The sequence below is a fragment of the Chiloscyllium plagiosum genome, unplaced genomic scaffold, assembly GCF_037043375.1.
Source record: "Chiloscyllium plagiosum isolate Xiang-an unplaced genomic scaffold, Cpla_swu_hap1 HiC_scaffold_11, whole genome shotgun sequence".
Taxonomy (NCBI): domain Eukaryota; kingdom Metazoa; phylum Chordata; class Chondrichthyes; order Orectolobiformes; family Hemiscylliidae; genus Chiloscyllium; species Chiloscyllium plagiosum.
Window position 1 is genome coordinate 10,947,893 of NW_028270149.1, and position 24,839 is coordinate 10,972,731.

The following is a 24,839-nucleotide window of genomic DNA, read 5'->3' on the forward strand; positions in this document are numbered from 1 at the left end:
ACATTTAGAAACTTGTAAATCGATTTTAAAAATTCAAATTGGAACAATGTGCTGGGACCATTGCTGTCGGTCATCTAAATCAATGATTTGGATGACAATGTACAAGGCATGGGTTGTAAGTGTGCTCACTGAGCCTGGTAGGTTTGTTATCAGATGTTTCGTCACCATGCTAGGTAACATCATCAGTGAGGAGAAAGTGAGGTCTGCAGATGCTGGAGATCAAAGTTGAAACTTTATTGCTGGAACAGCACAGCAGGTCAGGCAGCATCCTGGATGCTGCCTGACCTGCTGTGCTGTTCCAGCAATAAAGTTTCAACCAACATCATCAGTGAGCCTCCGTTGAGTGTTCTGTCCCACTTTCTTGGTCTGTTGAGGTGGGTGATGTCTCTTCCGGTACTTTTTCTCAGAGGTTGGTAAATGGAGTCCAAATTGATGTGTTTATTGATGGAGTCCCGGTTTGAGTGCCAGGCCTCTAGGAATTCCTGTGTGTGTGTCTCTGTTTAACCCGTCCTCGGAAGGATGTGTTGCCCCATTCGAAGTGGTGTCCTTCTTCGTTCGTGAGTAAGGATACTTGTGATAGTGGGTCATGTCTTTTGATGACTAGGTGATGTTCGTGTATTCTGGTGGCTAATTTCCTGCCAGTCTGTCCGACATAGTGTTTGTTACAGTCCTTGCAGGCTATTTTGTTTAAGACATTTGTTTTGCTGCTTGTTGGTATAGGGTCCTTTAGGTTCATCAGTAGCTGTTTCAGTGAGTTGTAGGTTTGTGGGCTACCATGATGCCAAGGGGTCAGAGTAACCTGTTTGTCATCGCAGGGATGTCCTTGATCTACGGTAGTGTGGCTAGAGTCTCTGGGCGTGTTGCGTCTTCTTGTTTGGCTTTGTTGTTTAAGAATTGGTACACCATGTTTATTGGATACTCATTGTTCATGAATGTGCTGTTTAAGTATTTTTCTTCTGCTGCTCATATTTCCTGGGTGCTGCCATGTGTTGTGGCCCAGTTAAATAATGTCCTGATGCATGATGGGTGTTGGGGTACTTGCTCCTATAGCTGAGTATCTGGTCTGTGTGCGTTGCTTTCCTGTCGACGCTGGTCTGCAGTTCTCCATTGACTGCTCGTTCCACTGTGACATCTTGGAAGGGGAGTCTGTTATTTTTCTCCTCTTCTTTGGTGAAATTTATGCCATTAAAGATGTTGTTAATGATCTTGTAGGTCTCCTCTAATTTGTTCCATTTCATGATGACAAAGGTGTCATCCACATAGCAGACCCGAAGTTAGGGGTGGATTGTGGGGAGGGCTGTTCATTTTATCTCTGTCTAATTGCTTCTGCTAAGAAGCCTGATATTGGTGATCCCATGGGTGTCCCATTGATTTGTTTGTAGGCCTTGTCGTTGAAGGTGGAGCAGGTAGTGAGGCACAGCTTTACCAGCTTGAGGATGCTGTCCTTGCTGATGGAGTTGATGCTGTCTGGTGTTTGTGTCCTTGGTTTGTATAGCAGTGAGGCCAGTGTTTCTTTGGCTAAGGTGATGTTTATTGATATGAATAGGGCCATCATGTCAAAAGAGACCAAGACTTTGTGCTCTTCTATCTTGGTGTCTTTGATGTTCAGGAATTATTGAATGGAGTGGATGGATGGTGTGAATCTTCAACTGGGTATTTCAGTTTACAGTGAAGTTCCTACCTTACATCAAAGACAACTCGGAGATGACTACTAGACTACTCTAACCCCTTGGCATCATGGTAGCCCACATACCCGGCAACTCACTGAATGAGCTACTGATGAACCTAATGGACCCTGTGCCAACAACCAGCAAAATAAATGTCTTAAACAAAATACCCTGCAAGGACTGCAACAAACACTGCATTGGACAGACAGGCAGGAAACACAAGCACCACCTAGCCACCAAAAGACATGACCAAGCATCACTAGTATCCTTACACACAGATGAAGAATGACACCACTTGGACTGCGACAACACATCCATCCTAGGACAGGCTAAACCGAGACATGCATGGGAATTCCTAGAGGCCTGGCATTCAAACCAGATCTTCATCAATAAACAGATCGATTTGGACCCCATTTGCCAATGTCTGAGAAAAAAGAACCAGAAATGATATCATCCACCCACCCTAACAGACCCAGACTCATAAATAGAAGTTGGGACAGCACACCAACGTTTCACCGGAGCCTCACTGGTGATGTTACCTCGCATGGTGACAAAACATCTGAAAACTAACCCAGCAGCGTCAGTGACCAACCTACAACCTGAACCTCCACCTGAGCTACAAATCTTCTCAAACGTCACATACACGGCATGATTAAAAGGTTTGCTGATGACACTAAAATAGCAGATATCATGGACAATGAGGAAGGTTGTCAGAAATTGCAGCAGGACTGGGAAAGTGGGCAGAGAAATAGTAAATGGAATTTATAAGTGTGAGGTGTTGCATTTTGGAAACTCCAATCAAGGAAGGAGTTTAAGGAAGGGCCTTAAGGAATGTAATGGGACAGAGGGATTTTGGAGTTCAGGTACACGGTTCTCTGAAAGTGGAGTCACAGGTAGACATTGAAGAGAAGAGGGCTTTTGGTACACTCACCCTTCATCAATCAGGGCATTGGGTATAGAAGCTGGGAAGTTATATTGCAGTTATGCACGACATTGGTGAAGCTGCACTTGGAGAATCTTGTTCAGTTTTCGTTACCTTGCTATAGGACGGGTGGTATTACACTAGAAAGAGTGACGAAGAAATTCACAAGGATGCTGCCAGGACACAGGGGACTGAATTATAGGGAGAGGTTGGACAATCTGGGACTTTTTCTTCAGACTGTAGGAGACTGAAGGGGGGATTCTTATAGAAATAAAGAAGATCATGAGAGGCATGGATAGGGTGAATGAGCTCTGTCTTTTTCCCTTAATTGGAGAATTGAGGACTAGAGGGCATCAGTTTAAGATTAGATGGGAAAGAATTAAAGGGAACTTGGAGGGTGGGGGGCAACCTGTTTGCACAAAGGGTAGTATGCATATGGAATAAGCTACTAGTGGAAGTGGTTGAGGCAGACATATTCACAACATTTGAAAGGCATTTGGACAAATACATGAATAGGAAAGGTTGAGAAGGATATGAGCCAAGTGCAGGGAAATAGGGTTAGTGTGGATGGACATTTTAAAGACATAGAGGAGAAAGTGAGGTCTGCAGATGCTGGAGATCAGAGCTGGAAATGTGTTGCTGGAAAAGCGCAGCAGGTCAGGCAGCATCCAGGGAACAGGAGAATCGATGTTTCGGGCATAAGCCCTTCTTCAGGAATTTTAAAGACATAGACCAGTTTGGGCTGAGAGGTCTGTTTCCACGCTGTAGGACTCTGACTCTGTGATTGTCCATGTTGTCAATGATGATAAATACAGACCCCTTTAAGGGTAATGCAGATCATCGTCTGTGTTGATTGAGAGCAGGTTCTTTGCAATTTGATTATTCAGTAATTTGATAAATTGGCTATGGGTTATAAATATTACAAAAGAAATTTCTGTAAACGCTCGGTTTTTACTGCACCTGGCAGTCAGCGCTTGCAATTTGGATGATTGGGTAATTGTTAGTGGAATATTAAAAAGTTAAATCAGAGCCACCCCTGGTGAGCTTGTAAGTGGCTTCTTTTTTACATTGTTTACTGTTCTTATTTAAGAAAAGTACCACTAAAGATGAGGGATCTGGGGAATGGAGTGCATTCTTTTCCCAACCAAGGATATTTTGACATGGTACATTTCTCCTTTCTTTTAAATAGTTAAAAATCACACAACACCAGGTTATAGTCCAATAGGTTTATTTGGAAACACTAGCTTTCACAGCACCGCTCCTTCATCAGGTGATTGACAACCAACTGATGAAAGAGCAGCTCTCCGAAAGCTAGTGCTTCCACATAAACCTGTTTGACTATAACCTAGTGCTGTGATTTTTAACTTAAAAATATTGTTATATTGATATCCTGTGAATTATCCTGTTTTCCATAAACCTGAAATGGAGAGAATGGAGAAAGTGCAAACAAGATTTACAAGAACCAAGAGGTAATCTGAGTACACCCCAGTCCAACACTGGCACCTCCAAATCATTCTTGTAAATAAATTAAGTTGTAGTTCTTTGTTTTATTTCCTTTGAGTAATTTGGTTTGATTTACTTATTTGGTTTTACTTAAAAAAAATCTATCTCCTTCCATATTGGCCTTTGTACAGGGAAAGGATCCATAAGGAAAATGTGGTAACTGGGTTTTGTGCGAAACTGTAGATTTACAATTAAATCCTGGTGAATCTCTGGATGTGTTTTGTTGTCTCATTCAGCATATGAATATCAATCTGTTAAACTCCTGCCTCCTTCAAGACTTTACAGTTAATGATCCGAAGGCACTGAACTGTGGAATTCATTGCCCAGGGAAGTAGCTGATGGTACTTCAGTAAACGCTTTTCAAGGGAAGGAAGATACCTTATGAAAAATAAAGGAATTAAGGGGTATGGTGAAAACACAGGTAAGTGGAGCTGAGTCCACGAAAGGATCAGCCATGGTCTTATTGAATGGTAGAGCAGGCTCGAAGGGTCGGACAGTCTACTCCTGCTCCTAGTTCTTATGTTCTTCTGAACAATAATTTGTCCCCTCTTCACTTTGTAACAGAGCCAATTAGTTTGTTAACTATCAGTTGTCCTTATGAGAGACAAGAATGATTCATCACATCCCAAATGAATAATTTCAAAGGTAAAATTATTTAATTGACATTTTGATCTGAAACATCCCAAACATACCGCTTTGCCATGGTAAAAGGTTATTAAGGGAGCTACTATTTTGTTTTGGGATCGTCCATGTGATTCCTGATAGAAAGGAAACTGAGATCATCCTCCACAGCAGCTCTGAGAAAAGCAGCAAGTGATGATATACCTGGAGCCATTGACGATTAACAAAGGGGTATCAGAAGCCCAGGATATTTTCAGATGTAAATTCTATAATCGTGATGAACTTAATGAGAGTTCCAGGGTCACCAGGCCACATGCCTAAGACATCCCATGCCTGAGAGAACAGTGGAAACATCAAGAAAATGAAAGTGGATGCCAAAACACTGAGGCCCATCTTGGTTAGGACTCAGGAGGAGTGGAAGAAAACCCAAGATCCTGCAAAGTATCAGGAAACAAGAGGGTAAAGAGCACTGTAGAATCAGCATTATTGTGTAAAGATTTTCTATCGTCTTTCCAAGATGTTGTAAGTTTCTTTAACTCATACAGTAAATGTGTTTGCTTAAAATGTTAAATCTATTTGTCCAGTCTTTATAGTTATCATATAGATGAGCCACATACATACTGTGGCTACGAGAGAAGGTCAGAGGCTAGGAATGCTGCAGCGAGTAACTCCCCTCCTAACTCCCCAGAGCTTATCCATCATCTACAGGGCACAAGACAAGAGGGTAATGGAATACTGTCTAGATTAGAGTGGTGCTGGAAAAGCACAGCAGGTCAGGCAGCATCTGAGGAGCAGGAAAATCGATGTTTTGGGCAAAAGCCCCGAAACATCGATTTTTTTTTTTCCTGCTCCTCGGATGCTGCCTTACCTGCTGTGCTTTTCCAGCACCACTTTAATCTAGACTCTGATCTGCGGCATCTGCAGTCCTCACTTTCGCCTGTAATGGAATACTCCCCACTTGCCTGGTTAGGTGCAACTCCAATGGCACTCCAGAAGCTCAACACCATCCAGGACAAAGCTGACTACTGGATTGGCACCACATCCATGAGCATACACTCCTTTCACCTTTGGTGTTCAGTTGCAACATCGACAAGATGCATTGCACAAATTCTCCTCCGCTTCTGAGACAGAATGCTCTAACCCCATGGTCACTACCATCTAGAAGAACGAGGGCAGCAGATACATGGGAACGTCAACATTTGCAAATTCCTGTCAAATTTCAGACCGTCCTGACTTAGAAATATATATTCTTTCAAATTTCTGGAACTTCCTCCCTTAACAGCATTGGGTGTGTGGGAGAAAGTGAAGACTGCAGATGCTGGAGATCAGAGTTGGAAAATACCGCTCATCAGGCAGCATCCGAGGAGCAGGAGAATTGATGTTTCGGGCATAAGCTCTTCATCAGAAATGGTGTGTGTACCGACAGCAGGTGAACTGCTGTGGTTCAAGGAGGCAGCTCACCACCAAGTTTTCAAGTGATAAGCAATACATACTCCCCAGGCAGCGATGCCTACATTTCATGAGTGAATAAGAAAGAAATGCTCAAATTTTGCTTTTGAAATTACTAGTTTCCAGTGAGATGGTAACACTTAACAATTGTCTCACGGTTCCATAACAAATATGAATTTGCTGATCATCAAGTATGTGTTTTACTTTTTTAAAAAAAAATGTACATCTATTATTATGGTTATGTCTAAAAGGTGAATTTGCTTTCTCAATGAAGGATATGCCAGTCTAATAAAAATGTTATATTGCTTAGTTTGCCCCATATATGATTTGGAGGTGGCACCAGGTGAAAGGTTTTAAACATCTTTGCAGGTATCTAAATATACAGGGTTACGTTTCATTTATCACAAACACTGGCAGAATCATCGTATCTAGCTCTATCACTTCTCTCAACTCCTTCCGGATTGCTTATTCAACATCCAGTTCAGGGAGAGTCAAACTTCCTTCCAGTTCAATAGTGGGAAGACTCAAACCTTTGTATTTAATATGCAGGACAAAGTCTTCTAAAATCCTCCCAATCCTCAGATTTATTATTATTTCTGACAACGTTATAGTCCTTCATTATTAATTTTGTACAACACTTAAATTCCTTTGATACTTATAGTTGACCGACCTTTATTTGGGATTTTTTTTGTGCCATGGAGGAATGTATCATTGCTATAACGCTCTTTGTAATTATGGAATATGCCAATAATCTAGGAAATACAGACTCTAACCGATGCTATAAAGAAAGGTTGGATAGACTGGGTTTGTTTTCACTGGAACACAGGAGGTTGAAGGGTGACTTGAAAGCAATTTATCAGATTGTGAATGGCATTCATAGTGCGGAAAGTATGAGGCCTTTTTACCAGGATGGAAGGGTCAATTACAAGGGGACGCAGGTTCAAGGTGTGGATGAGGGGGCAATGTTTAAAATAAATATGCGAGACACATTTTTTACAGTGTCTGAAATGTGCTGTCAGAGGAGAAGGTGGAAGAAGACATAATAGCAGCATTCCAGAAGCACCTGGATGAATACATAAATAAGAAGGGAATCGAAAGATATGAATCCTGTAAGTGAAGACAGTTTGTGTATGGAAGGGCAAAATGTGTCCGTGCAGGTTTGGAGGGTCGAAGGGCATGCTCCTGTGCTGTATTGTTCTTTGTTCTAACTTCTGAATTCCTTTCCAAAAACTGTATACAGCTCTACCTTGTTTAAAGATGGTCTTTAAAATTCCTCTTTTCATCAAGTTTTCACCCAGCTGCCTGATATTGCTTTCTGTGACTGACTGGAAGTTTTGCCTTATGCCACTTCTGTGAAATACCTTGGGATATTTTATTAGGTTCAAGGTGCTATATAAACTCCAACTGTCATCACTGAATGTGGCTTCCTGTTACATCTCTCAAAATCAATCTTGGACCCATAAATTAATTCAAAGAGTGCAACATAATGATTGTGTAGATCAAGCTGTTTAACATTTTGCATATAGGGGGACACTCCAAATGCCAATTTTCTGAGAATTTCTTGACTGATTTTTTTTATGATGGTTTAGTTGCATATTAGACATAAGCGTATATTCATCAAAGACTCTTCTCCTCCTATTCTCATTCCATTCACCCTTCACCTATTGTGCTTGCAGATTATATCGACTATTGGCCAGTAAATAAAATTGCCATGAAGGAGCATCACTGGACCCGAAACATTAGCTCTGTTTCTCTCCACAGATGCTGCCAGACCTTCTGAGCTTTTCCAGCATCTGTAGTTTTTGGGGTTTTTTAAATGAAATTGTCATACTTGTTTTCAAGTCTCCTCATGGTCTCACCACCACACATCCACTTTCAACCACACACGCATGCACACGTACAGACATGCTGACACACGCTCATACAGACAAATACAGATATACATGCACACACAGAGACACACACACAAACACAGACACACACACAAAAGCCTATTTCTGTAACCTTCTTCTATTTCTGAGATGTCTCCAAGCCACAGATTCTGTTCTCTTGATTCTGAAAATCCAATTTTTAATTGCTCGCTTTTGGTCCTGTCTTCAGTAGGTTAGTCCTTAAGCTCAGTAATTCCTTCCTTACATCTCTCTTCTCATTTCTAATGCTCTGTAAAACCTATTTCTGTCATTCATCCCTGACATCTTTTCTGGTTCAGTGTCAGCTTTTGTTCATAAAGCTTCTGCAAGTGACTTTGGGATGTTTTCCAATGTCAGACCAGTATTTAGATGCAAGTTGTAAATTTTTATCATGTGTGTTTAAGGGTTTATGAACCAACTCTCCAAAAATATATTATATCGGAAAGTTTAATTCCAGCAGAGAGGTAAGATATTTCTCTAGTTAATTAAGTCTGTGACCTACTTTTAGCCTCATATTTAAAAAAAGAGTCTAGTTTCCCATTTTCCTGTGAAAGATGATGCAGTTATTCCTTCAATACAGGTTCTAACTGTAATTTCAGACTGGAAAGATGTAGTTCTTTTTGTTTATTGACCTGCTGTATCTATGTTTGTACAGAGGCCAATGGATTAGTTGGTAACAGGAGAATACATTTTGCTGCTACTCTCCAATAGATTGTCAAAGTTAATAGAGGCGGTGCAGTTGCAAACTTTTCCAAAATCCTATTTTTAAAGTTTGTTGTTGATATTGGAGTCAGGAGATAAACTACAATTCGTTTGGGGGGGGGGAACAATGCGTTTGCCTTGTCAGTGATTGCTTAGGGAGAGCAAGCTGAAGTAACATACCTCACCCTTCCAGCCTTAACATGAATTCAACAACTTCCAGTCATAGCCAATACTCGTGTTTACTCTAACAGCAGAGCTGTTAGTTTCCCTGCTGCTTCTTCATCCACAGATGCTGCCTGTCCATAATGCAGCTCCTCTTGACCCATCTTTTGCTTCTTCGCTTGCCTAATCAAGCCACCCCGCATCATCCTTTTGCCAGTTAAGCTCCCTGCCCTACACTCCATCAACAGACCATCCCTTTTGTTCTTTCCTCTATCTTCCTGATTCAGAATTTATTTGAAAATCGAACATTTTCGAGTTCTGACAAAAAGATAGTTGATCCAGAATGTTGGACTGGATTTCAACTTCCTGATCCTTTTGCGGAGGACTTAGGTGGATGCGTCGGGAACTCAAAGGTGCCAGCATCACATTCTTTATTTTTTTTTAATGCATCTACCACGTTTGAATTTAATTTCTGAGTTTCTCAACCAATTCGAGCAAACGGATGGGATGGTGACCAGAGGCAGTCTCTTTCAGCTCATTAATTTGACAGGGCTTTGAGAGTGTGCACCCTGAAGCGTTTAGACTGAACAGCACTGGCATTGTCACACTGACAGATACAGAGCAGAAGTTGTAGAGGTATGAACATACGGTTAAGGAGCAAGATTAGGTCACATGGCCCATTGAGCCTGCTTTATCATTCAATAAAATGAAGGCTGATCTGATATTAACCTCAACTCTACATTGCTGCATACTCCTGCCAATAACATTTCATCCCCTTGGTATTCAAGAATCTCTCTACCTCTGTATTAAAAATATTTAAAAAGGTTCTGCATCCGCTGCATTTTGAGAAAGGGAAGTCCAAAAACACTCAACTTGTAGAGAAGAAAATATTTCCTCAACTTTGTTTGAAATCGGTGTTCTCTTATTTTTAAAGTATGACTCATTGTTCTGGATTCTCACAAGAGAATAAGCATTGCTTCAACATCCACCCAGCCAAGACTCCTCAGGACCTTATATGTTTCAATTAGCTCACCTCTAACTCAATCAACAATGAACTAAGTGAACAAGGCCATTGGCTTTTACATTCAGTAGGTCGATGTTCATTGAGAGTTATAATGTAACCAGGTCACCAAGGCAGCCCTTCAGCCCTTCTTCAAAACATTGCCTCATCCACCTGGAAGGGCAAATAGTTTCCTCAGTGCTTTCTGAATAGTGACACTAATGAGACACACTCCTCTTCAAGCTCACCCTGGGAGAATAGGCCCAGATTGTGTGGCCAGGTCAATTCAGTGGGACTTGAATACCTTCTGTCTCAAAAGTGACTACTGTTACCTGCTGAGCTACAGCTGACTCTTCACAGCCTCTTTCTCTTTGAATTTTCATATTATTTCACTGCAGTTAGTGTTTTAAGTTAAATAGAAGAACTGAAAGACAGCAGGTTAGTGCTTAAAGAAAATAACCAGTTGTGCACTGCATGCAGATTGTGACAATAATCCAATTGAAGTGGACACCCAATGAGGTAGATCTGAACTTTGTGCATTAGTGTAAAATGAGAAACAGCAAGTCAGCAGACCATTTGACATCTCTCTCCAATGTGATCCATGGGCATAAAATTGGGAAGAGATATAAACCAAACTGCAGACTCACTATCACACTTTTTACATAATCATGCAAAGTCAAGAATCAGCACCCTCCATCTTGTATTTGGCACTACTTTATAACTTGGCAGCTTGCCTGTCAGGCACATATCTACAGAGGCATTAATCTTTAGATCTAGGCATCTTTCCCTGACACATGCAAAGTTTTCATCTGCTTCAAGGGAGGTAGACTTACATCAGTGTGGTTTGGATGATGTCATGTTCCCTTTGAATTCTGTGTATTTCCTGCACTCCATTAATGGAAGTAACAGAGATGAGCACATTGAGATTTGCAGTTCCATGTATCATTTCCCTTCAAACAAACAGTTCTCCTCAATGTCAGTGACAATCCCTGTAGCTGCACATGAAACAAATGCTGCACAACCCAGTCTACTCCACATGCCAGAGACCAAATGCAGGTGAGGTCATCACTTTACAGGTTATCTCTTGAATTAACTGCACAGAGACTAGTATCCTGTCACCAAATTGCTCTTTAGCACAGTACAGCAGCTGTGGCCAGCCAGCTCAGAGTCAGTCCCTAAACTGTGGATATTCTAAATCTCCTCGTTTTACATATTTCTAAATTCACAGTTATATAAAATACAATACAACAGTAACAATATACAAGAGAAACAGGGACACAACCATAAGGCACCCAAAATCTGAAAACAACAACACTGCATAAAACATATTGAGTTTTCACACAGGTCACTGCACTTTTAAAAGGTATCACAATGACAAAGGTCCAGAGAAGAGCCCATTTCAGTCCCTAAGAGTAAAGTTTACAGCAGGCAAAGCCCAAAATATGTAAATTCAAACACTTTACATATTGCCCACACCCAGGCACAAGAGGAAGTAGTCTACAAAAGACAACATAGCCGAAAACAGCATGCAACAATGAAAAGCACTGGTTACACAACTCAACTCCCAATGAGACTCTCCAGTCACCGGCCACCCTACACACCTCCTGGCACTGGTCCACACTGCGTACTGATCAGACCCTCCTTGGCTAGCTCTCCTGCAGGACTGCCATTGGCGACCCGGTCTCCAGCCGCCCTCCCCAGGCCTGCTATCCTCCAGATTGATCATCAATCCTCCAGCTCGTGGCCCCCCATGTACTGACCTGCCCACTCTGGTCCGTGTTCCTCCAGGTCAAATATCAGCCACACAGCCTCCGGCTGCCCAGTGCATTAACTGGCCCATAGCCCCATGAGCAGGCCAAGGACCATCGAGCCTCCAACACTTCACAACCCCCAGCCAACCTCCTAACCTCGAGCTACCCAACTGCACACATAAACCGCAAGCATAATCAATTCCAAGGCCCACATACAGTAAAAGAGTTCACAAAATCCTCACACAATAGAGATTCCTAACACCCACGCAGAGTCCAAGCCCAAGAGCAGGCTCCCCACACAAAAGCAAATCCACACACAGAAGCAAAGTTCACTCACAAGAATAGATTCCACCTGAGGAAGTTTGGTCCACACATAGGAGATGGGCCTACCAGCAAGGGCACAACCCACAAATCAACAACACGAGGCCGGGTCGCATCAATGAGTCATCCTAGTTCTCCCAGGTCTCTCCAAAAGTACCACTGGGCACTTAGCTAGCCATCTCAGGAACCAGTTCTAACAAACAGCAGTACGTACTGGCTGCAACTCAGACAGCACTGAAATCAGTTCTCCTCACAGAAGCATACTGGCTATGTGGCCAGCCAGCTCAGAGTCAGTCCATACACTGAGAAGATTGTAATCTCCTGGTTATATTTTATCAAATGGTACAAAAAAAACGAACAAATAGTTAACAAGGTGTGCAAGGACAGCAATTTACAGTGGAAAGGGATGGCAAGGCTGAACCCCAAACCCCACCATACATCCAGTTTGCAGGGAAGTGAGGACAAACCTCAAATCCCTGTCATGGTTATATTTTACTAAACAGTACAGTTTACAAACAATTAACATTAACAGCCATATACAGAGAAACAGCAATTTACAAGGGAGAAGGAAGCCAGGCCCCAAACCCCACCATTCAGCCAGTTTCCAGGGAAATGAGGACAAATCTCAAATCCCTCTCCTGGTTATAATTAATTTTAATTTTTAAACTGAGGAGATCCGAAATCACCTGTTAATTTTATTTTTATTTTTATTTCCCATAGAGTGGGAGGAAACTATCGTAATTTTCTCTTGGTTATATTTTTTTCTCCTGGTTACATATGTTTTCCTAACCCCCACACTACCGCCTAACTGCGGCAATACTTATTTTTCTCCTAGTTATATGTTTTCTCCCGTCTCCCGTCCCCCGTCCCCCGTTCCCCGTTCCCCCCGTTCCCACCTTGCTCTATCACTGATCTCACCATCTCTGTTTTCCAGAAATATTCCAATGAAACTCCACATGTGTTTGAGAATCAGAGTCTCATCTTTTGATTGAGTAATCTAAACCTAAGCATTGAGGTCAACAATTTTAAGTCATTATCTGTTTTCATTATCTTTGCAAGTTTCAGTTTTACTGTCACTTCTTCGTTTGTTTTCTATGTGAGTTGTTTATTGTGATTGGTTCCTCCTCATAAAAGAATGAGAAGGCATTAATTTAAAGTGACGTGAATGTTCACACAGTGAATACTCAGGGCAATGCCTGGAAATACAGTGGGGAGGCAGGTTCAACTGAGACATTCAAGAGGGCATTGGGCGGTCATTTGGAAAGTTATGATCTGCAGGGATACAGGGAAAAGGTCATTGTCATTAGGTAATAGAATACGTACGGGCTTGACAGGCTGAATGGCCTCCTTCTGTGCTATAACAATTCCATGATCATTTTGCCATTCATAATTCTTTGAGATGCATCTTTCGTTCTTTTCTCATTCCATTTCCTTAGACCTCATCACCAATCTCTCTGTCATCTACCTTCCACACTTGTGGACATTTTCTTCGGTTCTTTTTACACTGTCCCCGTGTTTTACTTCCTGAGAACCAGCCTGTTAGAGAATCAAGGGAATAGGTGCGGAATTAAAGGTAAGGTCAGTGAACGAGAAACTCTATCGCCTACACCTTTGCCATATTCTTCTTATTTTAGCCACAACCTTTGGAATCAGTGGTGGGAACGCAATCATAGCTCTGTGAATAGTATTCTTAGGGCTTCATACAACAGTAAAAATGAAAGATGTGCCCTTGATTTAAAAAAAAAGGAACAGGCAATAAACAAACTGTTAGAAATCCATAAAGGAGAGTTTAACCTTATATACCAATACCATCAGTGCTGCCAAATCTCTGAATATATTCAAGAAAGAGTAGGTATATTTTTAGATTTAAAAGAATCAAGGGATTTGGGGAGAAAATTGGAATGTGGCATTGAAATAAACGATCTGCCATGATCATATTGAATTACAGTGGCGTGGTGGCTCAGTGGTTAGTACTGCTGCCTCACAGTGCCAGGGACCCAGGTTCGATTCTGACCTTGAACAACTGTCTGTCTGCTTCATGCGTGAATGTGCAAACTCCACTCACCCAAAGGCCAGAAACCCATGTCTGCGTGGATTTCCTCCAGGTGCTCCAGTTTCCTCCCACAGTCCAAAGATGTCCAGGTTAGGTGGAACAGCCATGCTATATTATCCCATTGTGTCCAGGATAGTGCACGTTAGGTGGGCTGGCTATGTTAAAGGTAGGGGAGTGGGTTTGGGTGGGATGATCTTCAGAGGGTCAGTTGGACTTGATGGGTCTAATGGTCTCTTTCAGTGCTGGAGAGATTCTACAAATGGCAGAGCAGGCTTGAAGGGATACATTCATGGAACAAAATAAAAGACAATCTTACTTTTTTGAAGAATCAGATAATTTAAAACGAAGCTACCTGCCACATATCTGCTGATCCCATAGGATTCCTCATCTGAATAGAATTCTGTGTACCACCACTAAGCTTCTGGGTTTGCTAGAATCTGTCTGGATTTTTAACTTTCTGCTGCTCGAAATCTTGGCATTAGAGTGGAACTGTCACAGAATCAGACAGAAAAGAAGGGGGTCACTTGATCCATTGTGTTGGTTCTGGCTCTTTAAAAGAGATATCCAATTAAACTCACTCCCTTGATCCTCGACCTAACCCTTCAATACTTTAACTGTAAAGTATTTATCCAGTTCTCTTCTTTCCATTTCCCCTTTGCCCAATATTCTCTTATCTCCAAACGGGACTGCTCTGAGTTCAACTTTTCCATGAAGGTTACAACTAATGTTGCTTTCACCACCGTTCCCAGCAGTGGATTTGATACTGAACTACATAAAAAAAATTATCCCCCTGACATTTTTTGCCAATTATCTTAAATCTATGCCCTCTGGTTACCAGCAGAAATGGTTTATCATTATCTATCCTCCCAAGGGCACTAATTTAAATAATTTGAGATGCGAAGAAAGTGAATCCCTCACTCTCTAATTATTCAACTTAAGTGAAAGCAAAGAGAGACACATCATCCTTGGGTTACAACAGAACCTAAGTTCACTTTCAAATTAGATCTTGCACAGCACAACAAAACTTTATATTGCTACAGTGTTTTGAAGATAGGAAACGACTCTAAAGTGCTTCACTGGCAAATCATTATACACAATTTTGCATTCGTGTCATCTGTGGTCAGCAAGGTTTTGGAAAGAATTCTGAGGGATAGGATTTATGACTATTTGGAAAAGCATAGCATGATTAAAAGAAGCCAGCATGGCTTTGTGAGGGGCAGGTCATGCCTCACAAATCTTAATGAGTTCTTTGAGGAGATTACGAGTCAGGTTGATGAAGGTCAGGCAGTGGATGTGATGTCTATGGACATCAGCAAGGCATTTGATAAGGTTCCCCATGATAGGCTCATTCATAAAGTCAGGAAGTATGGGATACAGGGAGATTTGGATCTCTCGATTCAGAATTGGTTGGCTGGCAGAAGGCAGAGAGTGGTTGTAGCTGGAAAGTATTCTGCCTGGAGGTCAGTGGTCGGTGGTGTCCTGCAGGGCCTCTGCTCTTTGTAGTTTGATAAATTACTTGGATGATGAGGTTGATGGTTGGGTTAGTAAATTTGCCGATGACACAAAGGTTGGAGGTACCGTTGATAGCACCAAGGGCTATTGTGGGCTGCAGCGCAACATTGACAGGATGCAGAGCTGGGCTGAGGAATGGCAGATGGAGTTAATCTGGATAAATGCGAAGTGATGCATTTTGGAAGGTCGAACTCGAATGCTGAATATAGGATTAAAGACAGGATTCTTGGCAGTGTGAAGAACAATGGGATCTTCCTCAAAGTTGCCACCCAAGTGGATAGGGATGTTAAGAAAGCATATGGTGTTTTGGCTTTCATTAACAGGGGGATTGAGTTTAAGAGCCGCGAGATTTTGCTGCAGCTCTGCAAAACCCTGGTGAGATCACACTTGGACTATTGTGTCCAGTTCTGGTTGCCCTACTATAGGAAAGATGTGGAGGCTTTAGAGAGGGTGCAAAGAAAGGTTTACCAGGATGCTGCCTCGACTGGAGGGCTTGTCTTCCGAAGACAGGTTGACTAAGCTCAGACTTTTCTTTCTGGAGAAAGGAGGAAGAGAGGTGACCTGATAGAGGTGTATAAGGTAATGAGAGGCATGGATAGGGTTGATAGCCAGAGACCTTTCCCCAGGGCAGGTTTGACCGGTACGAGAAGTCATACTTTGAAGATATTAGGAGGAAGGTATAGACGAGAAGTCAGAGGTAGGTTCTTTACGCAGAGAGTTGTGAATGCATGGAATGCATTCCCAGCAGTGGTGGTGGAAGCAGAGTCATTTGGGACACTTAAGCAAATTCTGGACATGCACAAGGATAGCAGTGAGTTGAGGACTGCGTAAGTTAGGGTATTTTATTTTAGTTAGGAATAATCCATGGCACAACTTCATAGGCTGAAGGCCCTGTTCTATGCTGTACTTTACTATGTTCTATATCCTATTAGAACACATCCAATTTAGGCTTGGTCAAAGAGGTCAGTTTTAAGGAAAACCTTGAAAGAAAAGAGAGAGTAGAAGAGGCAAAGAGCTTTAAAGAGAGACTTCCAGAGCTAAGGGTACAGGTTGGTGACATGGCTCCAAATGATGAAGTAGGAGATTAGTTAGGAAAATTAAAGCTCATGGTATCAAAGATCCACACTGATGTGGACAGAGAACTGGTTGGCAGGCAGGAAGCAGAGAGTTGGAATAAATGAGTCGTTTTTAGTGATGATTGAGATACCGCAGGGTTCAGTGCTGGGACCTCAGTTGTTTACAATGTATGTTAATGATTTGGATGACGGAATTGAATGCAATATCTCCACATTTGCAGACGGCACTAAGCTGGGTGGCAGTGTGTAATGTGAGGAAGATGCTAAAAGGCTGCAGGGTGACTTGGACAGGCGGGCTGAGTGGGCAAATACTTGGCAAATGCAACATAATATGGATAAATGTGAGGTTATCTACTTTGGTCGGAAAAACAGGAAGATAGATTATTATCTCAATGGGAGCAGTTTAGGAAAAGGTGAGGTACAACAAGACCTGGGTGTCATGGTGGAATAGTCGCTGAAGGTTGGCATGTAGGTACAGCAGGCAGTGAAACTTTATTGGCCCAGAGGTGCTCTCTGAATAGCTCTGACCTTTACACCGCTGAGGCCAAACGCCAGCTCGCAGATACCTCCTCCTACCGTCCCCTTGACCATGACCCCACCCCCCACCACCAAACCATCATCTCCCAGACCATCCATAACCTCATCACCTCAGGGGACCTCCCATCCACCGCCTCCAACCTCATAGTCCCACAACCCCGCACCGCCCGTTTCTACCTCCTGCCCAAAATCCACAAACCTGACGGCCCCGGACGACCCATCGTCTCAGCCTGCTCCTGCCCAACCGAACTCATCTCGGCATACCTCGACACGGTCCTGTCCCCATTAGTCCAAGAACTCCCCACCTATGTTCGTGACACCACCCATGCCCTCCACCTCCTCCAGGATTTCCGCTTCCCCGGTCCCCAACGCCTCATCTTCACCATGGACATCCAGTCCCTGTACACCTCCATCCCCCATCACGAAGGACTCAAAGCACTCCGCTTCTTCCTTTCCCGCCGTACCACCCAGTACCCTTCCACCGACACCCTCCTTCGACTGACCGAACTGGTCCTCACCCTGAACAACTTTTCTTTCCAATCCTCCCACTTTCTCCAAACAAAAGGAGTAGCCATGGGCACCCGCATGGGCCCCAGCTATGCCTGCCTCTTCGTAGGGTATGTGGAACAGTCCATCTTCCGCAACTACACTGGCCCCACCCCCCATCTTTTCCTTCGCCCACATTGATGACTGTATCGGCGCTACCTCGTGCTCCCACGAGGAGATTGAACAATTCATCCACTACACTAACACCTTCCACCCCGACCTCAAATTCACCTGGACAGTCTCGGACTCCTCCCTCCCCTTCCTAGACCTTTCTGTTTCTATCTCAGGCGACCGAATCAACACGGACATCTACTACAAACCAACTGACTCCCACAGCTACCTGGACTACACCTCCTCCCATCCTGCCCCCTGTAAAAACGCCATCCCATTCTCCCAATTCCTTCGTATCCGCCGCATCTGCTCCCAGGAGGACCAGTTCAAAATACGTACAACACAGATGGCCTCCTTCTTCAAGGACCACAATTTCCCCCCCCCGACGTGGTCGACGGTGCCCTCCACCGCATCTTCTCCACTTCCCGCTCCTCCGCCCTTGAGCCCCGCCCCTCCAACCGCCACCAGGACAGAACCCCACTAGTCCTCACCTACCACCCCACCAATCTCCATGTACAGTGCATCATCCGCCGTCACTTCCGCCACCTCCAAACAGACCCCAGCACCAAGGATATATTTCCCTCCCCTCCCCTATCAGCTTTCCGTAGAGACCACTCCCTCCGCGACTCCCTTGTCAGATCCACACCCCCCACCGACCCAACCTCCACTCCCGGCACCTTCCCTTGCAACCGCAGGAGGTGCAACACTTGCGCCCACACCTCCCCCCTCACTTCTCTCCAAGGCCCCAAAGGAAACTTCCATATCCGCCACAGATTCACCTGCACCTCCACCCACATCATCTACTGCATCCGCTGCAGCCGGTGTGGCCTCCTCTATATTGGGGAGCCAGGCCGCCTACTTGCGGAGCGATTCAGAGAGCACCTCTGGGCCACCCGGACGAACCAACCCAACCACCCTGTAGCACAGCATTTCAACTCCCCCTCCCACTCCACCGAGGATATGCAGGTCATTGGACTCATCCACCGCCAAACCACAACAACGCGACGGTCGGAGGAGGAGCGTCTTATCTTCCGACTGGGAACCCTCCAACCACAGGGGATGAACTTGGACTTCACCAGTTTCTTCATCCCCCCTCCCCCCAACTTGTCTCAGCCGAATCCCTCCAGCCCAGCACAGCCTTCCTGACCTGCAGTCTTCTTCTTGACCTCTCCACCTCCATCCTACTCCGACCTATCACCCTCACCTTGACCTCTTTCCACCTATCACATTTCCAACGCCCCTCCTCCAAGTCCCTCCTCCCTACCTTTTATCTTCTCCTGTTGAACACTCTCTGCTCATTCCTGAAGAAGGGCCTGTGCCCGAAACGTCGAATCTCCTGTTCCCTGGATGCTGCCTGACCTGCTGTGCTGTTCCAGCAATAAAGTTTCAACTTTGATCTCCAGCATCTGCAGACCTCACTTTCTCCTCCACAGCAGGCAGTGAGGAAAGCTAACAGTTGGCTGGCCTTCATAGTGAGAGGAATTGAGTATCGGAGTAAAGATGTCTTGCTGCAGTATACAGGGCCTTGGTGAGGCCACACCTTGAGTATTGTGTGCAGTGTTGGTCTCCTAGTCTGAGGAAGGACCTTCTTTCTAATGAGGGAGTCCAGCGAAGGTTCACCAGACTAATTCACAGGATGGCAGACTGACAAGTGAGCAAAGGCTGGAATTGTACTTGCTGAAGTTTAGAATAAGGAGGTTGGGGGGGATTTCATTGAAACATATAAAATCCTAATAGGACAGGAAGAATGATCCCACTGATGAAGAAGCCCAGAACGAGGGGTTACAGTCTAAGAATAAGGGGTAAGCCATTCAGGACTGAGATGAGGAAGAGTTTCTTCACTCAGAGAGTTGTGAACCTGTGGAATTCTCTCCCACAGGAAGCTGTTGGGGGCAGTTCATTAGATAATTCAAGAGGGAGCTGGGTGTGGCCCTTGCAGATAAAGGGATCAAGGGGTACGGGGAGAGGGATACTGAAATTGCATAATCAGTGAAAAAAGTTTATAAATCCCAAGTGTGGAAACAAGCCGTTTAACCCAACAAGGCCACACCGACTCTCTGAACACCATCCCACCCAGACCTACCTCCCTGACACCCTAATGTAATGGATAATCCACCTAGCCTGCAACTGAAGAAGGATTAATACCCAAAACGTTGACTTCTCCATCTCCTGATGCTGCCTAGCTTGCTGTGTTCTTCCAGCCACCTGTTTGTCTACTGTCCTCCTGACTTGGTCTGGCATATGGTATATGTGGCTTCAGTGTCACAGCAATGTGATTGAGTCAACTGCCCTCTGAGCAATTACGGTTGGACAATAAATGTGATCCAGCCAATGACATCTACATTCCCTGAATGAATTAACAAAAACAAATCATAGATTGTACTTCCTAAATCTGCTTTGGTTTCCAGAATTACATTGTGATCAACTGAAATTACTTCACGTTCATGCAACATGAAAGCACTGAGTAGCATCAAATAATTCCTTGCATTCAATTAATTACTTTATTTTCCTGCTATTCTAGAGCCAACTATAATACTTGTGCATGTTAATATTCTGTTAATTATATTGCTAAAGTTAGGGATAAACAGGCGGAGAGAAATGATGAATTAAGTATCTTGAAGAGGGACTGCTTATTAGCCATCCAGACATACCATGGCATTCCATTCTGCCATTGAAAGGAGATAGTGGCTCCGAGTGACGTGCTCTCCACATGGAAGTACCCCTCTGTCCTGTTAGGGAACTGCTACGAAGTGCTGTATGCAACAATCCCGTAAAACAGGGTGATGAAGATGGTTTCAGCATTTCATGGCCACCTGATATTTTTATGGCCTTTGTTAGAACCCTGACTCTATTTTCATTATGTTTTTATTTTTATTGTTTTGGCAATTTCGATTTGGAGCTGTAGACTGGGAATTGTGAGCTGAAGGTGGGCTTTGGGATAAAATGAGACCAAATGGGCTTTGGGATAAAACGAGACCAAATGAGATTTTGTTTGTTTGTGAGTCCAGACCTGGAGGTTATTTGCAGGATATTCTTGATAGAAGAAGACATTCCTCTAGCCACAGGGACCCTGGGAGGAGTATTGTATTTAAACAGATAGCAACAGTTGGCTATAAGCAAGGTCAGTACCTGGGAATTGGTTCAGTCAAGTCTGGAAAAGACCTTACATTCAAGCAGATGGCTAATGTTGAATGGAAATGGAGGCCTAAGAAAGAGACAGTTTATCTACGAGGACATAGTTGAAGATGATTTTTTTTAACTGTGTCTTCTGTCAAGATGAGTTTGGTGTTGGTGACACAACATAAAGATTTGAAAACTCCCTGTCTCGTCTCCCACATCAGCTTCCAGAAGCCCAGAAATTAGAAAGATGAGTTGGAAGTATTACTGAAGAGGTGACCTTGTTCAATGTTTCCAGAAAAGCAACCATATCTATGCCTATGAAAAAGTGCATCATGAAAATCATTTAAGTAATCTGACCAGGAGATAACAAGTTCTGTGGATGCTGGAAGTCAGAGTTGACAAAATGTGGAGCTGGAAAAGGGGGACTTCATCCCAGTTGTATTGAAGGGTCCTGACCTGAAATGTTGACTTTCCTGCTCCTGTGCTGCTGTCCGGCCTGCTGTGCCTTTCGAGCTCCACATTTTATTGACAAAGTAATATGAACAGTTTTGTTATTTTATTTATCCCAGATCAAACCACCACCAGTTTTCTCCTTCTCATGAGAGAGCAGCCCTCTCATCTGGCAGGATTATAATGACTTAACCCTTTTGTAGCATTTGTGCTTTGGTTCAATCTTTAAGGCTAATACATTAGTTAACTATATTTATTTTTAGTTCATTCAAAAAAACGTGAACAGTGGGTGTGCTGAGTGTGCCACTTCTACTGAGCCAAAAGATCAAGCTTCAAGCTCTACCTACCCCAGAGGCATGTTCTGGTATTTCGGAAGAGGTTAATCAAAATAACAATGGAGGGAGCACTGGTAGAGACAGAGATAGAGATCAGTACTGTTAAGCAAACCTACAATCAAGAAAATAATCTGTGCCTTGTTTCACATTTCATCATCCTTAATGATTGCTCAGCTGTTGAAGTAATGGGAAAATCCATCATCATCATCTCTATTTGGCTTGAATCCAATTAACAATGCATGGAGTTCCTTCACACCCACTGAGGCTTTATTTTGTTTTTTTTTTAATTAGGCCTCTTTAGAGAATAATTGAAAGTCAGCTGCATTCATTTTTTTTAAAAATATCATTCCCTACTGACCTTTTATGAAGTCTTTAAATGGGCCTTAAAAATGTGGTGCCATGAAAAGTTAAAAATGGTTGAGGTATATAAATGTCGAACAAACAAGTCAATAATTCTTGGACTCCAATCTAAATGCGTAACCATATGGATTGTTTGGTCACAGTGCTGGGAGTGCACTTAGAGCTGAAGATGGGAATCAGCAACAATGCTTCATATCCCCTCCCATCCAGATTACTGATTGTAACCTGGATAATGGTGCAATCTGGAATTGCATATGTAGCATAGAGTCGTAGAGTCATACAGCATGGAACCAGAGCCTTCAGTCCAACTCATCCATGCCAACCAAGTTTCCCAAACTAAATTAGTCTCACTTTCCTATTTTTGGCCCATATCCCTCTATACCATTCCTACGCATGTACCTATGTCAATGTCATTTATATGTTGCAGCTGTATCTGCGTCTATCACTTCCTCTGGCAGACCATTCCACGTACAAACCACTTTCTGCATGAAAAGGTCACATGTCAGGTCCCTTTTAAATCTTTCCTGTCTTACCATAAAAATATGCCCTCTCATTTTCAATTCCCCTGCTCTAGGGTAAAGACCATGACTATTCACCTTACCTATGCTCCTCATGATTATGTAAACCTCGATAAAATCAACTCTGAACTTCCTAGATTCCAGTGAAAAAAGCTCCAGCCTATCCAGCATCTCCTTATCACTCAAACCTTCGATTCCCAGTAATATCCTTGTAAATGTTTCTGCACCGTCTCTAATTTAATAATATAATTTCTATAGTAGGGCGACCAGAACTGTATGCAGTACTCCAAAAGTGACCTCACCAACATTTTGCGCAACCTCAGCTGGATGTCCCAACTCCTATACTCAATTCAAACAGAGATTTAAAAGACATGTTCTGTTCCAAAGAACAACATTGGTTCCAGCCAGGAATCCAACAGCTCACTGGGTCCAAACCAAAAATATGACACAAAACAGAAGTTAAATGGTACATTGGTCATGAAATTAATGGCTGGGTAAGGGTCATATCACATTGGCTGTTCACAGTTAAAGTCACTGTCAGATCAACCACAATCTTATCAAATGGCAGAGCAGGTTCAAGGGGCCAATTTAATTTCTAAGTTCTTATGTATATTCATATGGGAGATAAAGATCAATGACTGCGCCATTTACAATAAGGTGTTCATCTTGATCTGTGCAGGATTCTGAGCATAGAGATGAAACAAAGCCAGCTGTGAATCAGATATGATTATATTTGGTGAGTCAGAAGTCTGACATCCCACTTCTACATTTAATATTAGTGAACAACTGATAAAGGCATTTGTGCTGACACTTCTTAACATTTATAAAAAATAGGGCATTGAGTCATAAAAATCAGTATCTCTGACCTTGACAATATGTCCTTTAATTTTTGATTTGGTTATTCAGAATGCTGAAATCTGAGTCTAAACACACAAATGATTCAAACCTTCTAGGGTTATTAAAGCTAATTTTACTCACTGGAAGAGAGGACATTAGAACGTGGATGTGATAACTCTAGGTCTCAGCACTTTAGATCACAGGGAAGGTTGGAAAATAAGATGTGAGTGAGGCATTTAACCAGACCTGCATCTCCGCAAAACGAAATGGAAGATTAATTGGCCACAAAGACGATCAATTTGGAAGATTTCGTTCTCCTTAACAATTTAGACTGCTCTAGAGACACAAATAGTGGTTAACTGCTAGAAAATGAGTTCTTAGAATTATTTGTTCGAGGTAAAGATTGAAAGTTAAATTGGTAGGAAAGGACAGAGATGAATGGATATCAGACAGAACAAAGCATCCATGGAACACTATTCATGGAAATTTTTGTTAGGTAATTCTGTTAAAATTTTGCCATTAGAGAGAAATGTCTCACAACAATATGTAGTTCGAAGTTTTATCTGCAATTAATTGCTCTCCTCAGGCAACAGGAGAGGACTGAGCAGTCAAACTTGTCGATTTCTGTTGAGAGAACAAGCTCACAGTATGTGACAACATTATTTGAGAGGAATCCTGTTCCACTAATGCAAAGGGATATTGAAGATATAGACTGTAGGGACATAGATGGTGACATCTTGCAAAATGTCTAGATTACAGAGGAGGAAGTGCTGGATGTCTTGAAACGGTTAAAAGTGGATAAATCCCCAGGATCTGATTAGGTGTACCCGAGAACTCTGTGGGAAGCTAGAGAAGTGATTGCTGGGCTTCTTGCTGAGATATTTGTATCATCGATAGTCACAGGTGAGGTGCCAGAAGACTGGAGGTTGGCAAACGTGGTGCCACTGTTTAAGAAGGGCGGTAAAGACAATCCAGGGAACTATAGACCAGTGAGCCTGACCTCAGTGGTGGGCAAGTTGTTGGAGGGAATCCTGAGGGACAGGATGTACATGTATTTGGAAAGGCAAGGACCGATTAGGGATAGTCAACATGGCTTTGTGCATGGGAAATCATGTCTCACAAACTTGATTGAGTTTTTTGAAGAAGGAACAAAGAAGATTGATGAGGGCAGAGCAGTAGATGTGATCTATATGGACTCTCATTCGTTTGGCCGAACTGGTCCTCACCCTTAACAATTTCTCCTTTGAATCCTCCCACTTCCTCCAGACAAAGGGGTAGCCATGGGCACACATATGGGCCCCAGCTATGCCTGTCTCTTTGTTGGCTACGTAGAACAGTTGATCTTCCATAATTACACCGGCACCACTCCCCACCTC